Here is a 6,164-nt window from a genome sequence, read left to right on the forward strand (position 1 = left end):
CAGAACAAAGCATTATATTTCAGCACTAACAATGAGATATTTTTCCTCGAGTCAGCTTTAAAATAATGTTGACATTATAGTCAATACATTATATATCACTATATTTATGTCAGAACCTATTGGCATAAAAATAAATCAATCTAAATGCATAGCTCTTGTATTTAAATGAAGCCTGGCAATGCCATATCTTTCCTTCAATTTTCACTCAGTTTCTCATATGTGTATCAATCATCTCTGACAGATTTCGTACACTGGGATATCACCTCCAGTTGCACTAAAAAATATTTTAAGTGAATTATACATACAAAGATTGGAAAAAAATCTGCTTTTGGGAGCTCTTTTTATAAGCAATGTAGCTTCTGATAGCCTAAGCATCACAAGTGAGGTTTTACTCTTAACCTCATGTTCAAGGCAGGTCTGAAACGCAGGACAGCGTCACCCCGAGTCAGCCAGCTCGCGTTAAAGCAATGGCAAAGACAAAAAAGATGTTTTTTAAACTCAGGTTAGCAGGACTGATTTACATAGAAATACTGACTGGAAGAAATGGCCCAATAGCCATGCAAAACCATCCAGCATGGAAGAGGCCAACAGGGAACACTGTATTTTAAGAGACAGTTCCCCAACAGACCTCATCTTGGCCAACAGATCTAAGCCGACTTGTTCCCATTGCTGTGTTATAAAATAAACCCCAAAGATATCTGTGTCTAAAAATATAAAATAATCTAAATAAATAAAAATGCAACGATCACCTGTAAGGTATTCACTGGCCCACAAACAAAGTAGAATTAAAACAAGTCTTTAAGTCTCAAGTAGGTTAACCAATTTCCAACAAGTATTTAAGTGACATCTGAGATCTTTTCACCAGTTTGCAACCGCCAGAAGTGAGCCATTTCAGCCCAGCTGCTGTAAGGCAGTTACTTCACTTACCTTAATTTGAAGTGGCCAGTTATGCTCAATCATCATTTCAGCTGCCAAGAGAAATGCAGGATGCCAACTCCGCTATTTCTGAATTACTGACATTAACAGCTGTTTTATATCTACAGACAGAGCTTTGTAAACATGTAAAGAAGTCAATTAATTAAGATACTATAGTAACATAGATTTTAATAATTTGAGGAACAGCCTGATGCTCGCAGATCCACAGATGCTCTATAAAAATACCAGAAACAGTAAAATTTGCTCGTTGAGAGGAAGCAGAACAGGAACTATTTCCTTCCTTCTGTTTGCTGGAAGGCCCCACCTTTTGCTTGCAGAACAAAGAGATTTCAGCCCTAATTCCACGGACACCTTAGGACGGATGGTTAGGCTTTCCTCTAAAGGTTAGGTCCAGTTGCAGGACCCATGTGAAACCTCTCCAGTGGCAGCTTTCCATCCGGATCAGATAAAGGTGCACCCCAAAAGTGGTCAGTATCACACTGAATAATGTACCAGTCTCCAAAACAAACTATTCCCGTGCCAGCAGCCTAAGCAACATGGACCAAATCACCCCCAAGGAAACGGAGAAGACTAAGAATTTACCCACCTTGGAAACCAATTTAAGAGAACTGATGGGTTTTGGGGGACATAACTACCTGGTTGGATCAAGACTCCATGCATCAGAAACTTCTCTATCCTGCTCCAACCCACCAAGACTGTACCAACAGAAGCAGCTCTTGATAGAAGTGAAATTGCAGAAAACAAGAGGGTTTTGTGATGGCAACACCAAGCCCTGATCATGAAAGGGGTCAGCAACGCTCCCTGTGCCTGAACACACACACAGAGCTATGTAAGAAACCACTGAGCACGCATAACGCTTCTCTATGGAGGACACGATTTAGGTCTTAGACTGCAAAATTAGAGGACTCTCTTGACAACTCCTTCCTTTTCCATCCAATCCAGAGGGCTGGATTTTTTTTGAGAGAGTTGTTTTAAATAACTTTGCTTCACACATATAACTGATGACAGCAGGGATCGCTCCAGCTGGAGTTTAAACCTACATCACTTTATGCGACTTCAGGCTTCACAAAACGCAACCAATTGGGGTCAAAAGGATTTTTGCTGAGGATGCCAATGCTGCCAGTCAACAGCTCCAGTTGGGGTTGATGCATTCCTGCTGTTTAACATCTTTGTCAGCGACATGGGAAGTGGGAGAGTCTGAGCAGCAAACCACGGCAGCCTTGGGCAGCTGGCAGGGGACACAAATGGGCCACCATTTCAGAAAATGAGACATACAAATTTATGACTGCTTGAGCAGGACTAGGTGATCTCCAGAGGTCCCTTCCAACCTCAACCATTCTGTGACTCAGATTTAAAAAATGCCAAGTTTGGTCACTATATTACCCTACTGTGTTTTACTTGCATGAGAAAAAATAAAAGTGACCTCTTCCTGCTGAAGATTGTTGATATTAATATTTGTCTTTGGCAACGAACCTCCAGAGTCATGTAAATAAGTGACAGAAATGAATGACAGCAGTTGCAGCCTTGAAATCAGACTTTCTGTCCCATTACAGAACACATTTCTTGTATAGTAATGTTGCAGTACTGACCTCTAGTGACAGATAACCCAAAAACCAGGAGCATTTGTTGGGATAAACCACACTTCTCTCCTCTTCCTCCTTATTTCATCCACCAGTCCAGACCCATCTCCCCTACCTCGGAGGGTGAGCAGCCCCCAGCAACCCCGGCCACTCGCTCCCTGATAATACCACGAACATCCCATCCTGATCACACAAAAGTGTTTTTCAAAGGATCAAAACATGAAGAGACATGCGAGTAAAAGTTTGCTGCTCAAGTTACGCAAAGCAGATGATGAAGAAATGGGTAGAATAGTTCAAAAGCCAAGCAGTAAGTTACCGATTTTAAGATATGCGAGTTATTTACATCACTACCTAGTGTAGGCTAAAGCCCTTTTCCATAACTCAGGGGCTGATGCGTGCCTGGAGGGGTTTTGCAATAAGGACAATGACCAGGCAGAGAGGAGCCAGCCAGAACCCTCCATGGCTGGATTCGCCGCAGGACCACGGCAAGGGAGGGTCTCGGGAGCGATGGGACGACCCAGGAGCCCACAGCTCAGACAGAGACGCTCCAAGGGGGTCATGCTGTGATTTACAACAGAAGGCAAACCCAAATAGGGCCTGACGTGAGAGCGTAAAACAAGCATCCTAGATAGATAAAAATCAGGGAGGCTCACCAGAACACGCACGTGATCATTCCTGCCAGGAGAAAACTCTTCAACAGTTCTGGCTCAGGTGACCACGGGCAGAAGTTACCAAGCTTTCCTCAAAATTAAGAACAAAGAGACATTCAGTCATTTCTCGGTTTGATCCTTGCCCTCTTTAGAACAGGGTGCTTGCTAACAAAGCCCTCCTGGTTCCCTTCCTTTTCCGGGAAATTCAGGAGGTATATTGGGTACAAACTTCAAAAAAAGAAATCTAGTCTATACAAATTACATTAATATTTTCTAAATGGGACTAAGAGGATACCAGAAAGCAGAAAAATGCCTCTTTCCCGCTCCTTTGGGAAAAGGGAAACGGCATTTATATTTTCTCAGATTGCAATGACCACACATTTTGAGCAAACCCTTCCCCAGCCTGCCCGGCTTGGCTCTGCTTCCACCCCCGCGAGTGAAGCTGCTTGCGGCTACCCTTGAGGCTTCTTTGCTTGTTGCTGCCGTGGGCAAGCTGTAAATTCACCTCTTCTCAAACGACCTGCGTGCACTGCCAAACTAGTGGCAGTCCCAGGCACCGCCTCTTGCAAAATGCACTCTTGCTTGAGCCCTTCCCTCCGCTGTCCCCGTAAAGTATCTGAAGCTCAGAGGAATTTCAGCACGTGGCAGAGCCCACATTTGCAATAAACGTCATTTTACTGTCCTTGCAATGCCATGCTGGTCCCCAAGGACATATCACCAAGTGTTTGCAGCAGTCACTGCTTTGGTTGAATTCAAGTGGTAACACTGATGCACCATTTCCATCACAGTTTTGTCTCTTCAGAGAATGGTGGGTGCTTTAATTAGGATTTTACAGATTTCTTTGAGGTAGCAAGAGACAAGAGCGACAAATGAGTGTTGGGTGTTGGTGTTTCTATTTCTGGCAGCTTTAAAGCAATAGAAGAGCGGTGCATGGTGCCTAAAGCTGCACCCAGCAATGGAGGGGCTGAAGGAAATGGAGAACAGCCCCTCCGGGAAGGCTTTGTGCCTTCTTGTGGAAGGCTCTAAACACATCTTGTCACCCCCACTTACAGCTCCGTCTTCATGCTGGGGCTGCTCCTCAAGGGAGCCACACTGTGGCCTAGCTGCTCCCACACCAAGGACCGGACCTGCACCACTATCTACCTGGTGAACCTGGCTGTGACAGACCTGCTCTGCCTCTTCTCTTTGCCCTTGCTCATCCACTACATCCTGCAGGACACGTGGCCTTTTGGAGAGCTGCTCTGCAAATGGGTATTTTTCTTGTTTTACACCAACCTGTACGGCAGCCTCCTGCTGCTGAATTGCATCAGCATCCACCGCTTTCTAGACGTTTGCTACCCCATCAGCTTCCTACCCTGCTAGACCCAGCGCGGCTGCGTCTTGGGCACCGGTGTTCCTGCAGCTGCTGCCCACCTCCATCTATGCTCACACCAGCGGTATCAATAACCACATCATCTGCTATGACATGACGAGCCCTGAGAACCTCAGCAGCTACTTTCCCCTACAGCATCTGGTTTCCTCTTTCCTTTCCTCATCACTTTAGTCTGCTATTGTCTGATGATCAGAAGTCTCACCCAACACACCGGAGACACCAACCCCACCAGTAGTGCCGCCCCAGACAAGTCGATCCGAATCGTTCTCCTCGTTCTTTGGGATTTTTGCTGTCTGTTCACTGCCATTTCACATCACCCATGGCATTCACCTCTTCATTCACGTGTACCAGGTAGCTGAGCGCCAACTCCTACAGCGCTGGAGTTTGCTTTACAAGATCTGGAGGTCACTGGTGACCTCAACAGCTGCATGAAAACCCTCCCTCTACTTTCTTTCTGGTCAAACTAACAGAGCCAGGCTCACCTTAGAGCTCAGGCTGCCCAAGGCAGGTCCTGTTGCCAGGCCTGCCATCAACACAGAGGGGACAGATGCCCCAGCAAGACTTGCCCCTTGCCAAGAAAGTACGTTCCTGCAGATTTGTTCCCCTTCAGTGGGTATGAGACTTGGAGAAGAGCCATAAAACTCACCTGCACAACAACAACAATAAAAAAAGTACAATTACAATCCTCTCAGAGTGAGGGCAAACTGCAGTGAGGACAAATTTGGGTGAAGATAGGAAGTGTTTTTATGAAGGACTGAGGGGCAAGTTGCCATCATCTCCTGGGTGAGTTGTGACTAAATAAAGTCGAAATGCACCTTTTCCAAAAGGCATATACATCATTTCTAGTTGTGAAGAGGGCTGTAAAGAAAAATCATAGTGAATAACTGAGGAAGACACCTGAGCAGAGGTAAGCAGTCATCTCCAGCCGTTAGTTAGGTAACGAATTTTTAAAATGCTATGAGTGTACTTCAAAAAGCTACTTGAAGGCCAATTACCACCTAGCTACTGCTGCCTTGGTGGGGTCCATCACAGCAGCACCTTGGCTAAAGGGCAGCAGTCCCTTCTGCTGCTAGCCAGGAATATTCACACTGAATGCACTACGAAGAGAGGCCTTTACCTTAGTGTAGTGTATTTCAGAAAAGGTAAGAGAGTGATTCTCCACAGCACCTTCAGATGCAGATCACAACAGCAGCAGCCGCCAAAGTTTTCGGGGAGTTCACTAGCCAAGAAGCACCGGTTTGCCTAGCATAAGGCAATTAAAAATGTGAACACACTGTCCGTATGGTCACATCTTAACGCCACACCTACGGCACATTCACTGTCACTGCGGCAAAGGTCTGGCTCAGAAACCTTCTGTTCTCTCTGCAAAGGCAGCTCAATAAAATAGCTAACCTGGTGCTCAGAGGAATGAAGAGCTTCTGATTTCTTCCCTCCCACAATGTCAAACCCCATTACATTTTGTTTAAATGCCGTGGGCACTACGGGATACGAACAAGCTTTGACTATCTGTACAAAACTTAATGTGCAAGAACCTGATAAGGACCTCAGCAAGTGCCATAACAGAAATACAATTTGAGATGTTCTTAGAAAGTGCTAATTGCTTCCAAACCCATATTTGAGCTACAG

General features: G+C 45.3%; 1 pseudogene; it reads left to right on the plus strand.

The window, feature by feature from the left end:
- Positions 1-4,121: 4,121 nt before the first annotated feature.
- LOC128911050 (P2Y purinoceptor 3-like) lies at positions 4,122-5,177 on the plus strand (annotated as a pseudogene).
- Positions 5,178-6,164: the final 987 nt, after the last annotated feature.

Source organism: Rissa tridactyla, chromosome 6 (genome assembly GCF_028500815.1).
Source record: "Rissa tridactyla isolate bRisTri1 chromosome 6, bRisTri1.patW.cur.20221130, whole genome shotgun sequence".
NCBI classification, from domain to species: domain Eukaryota; kingdom Metazoa; phylum Chordata; class Aves; order Charadriiformes; family Laridae; genus Rissa; species Rissa tridactyla.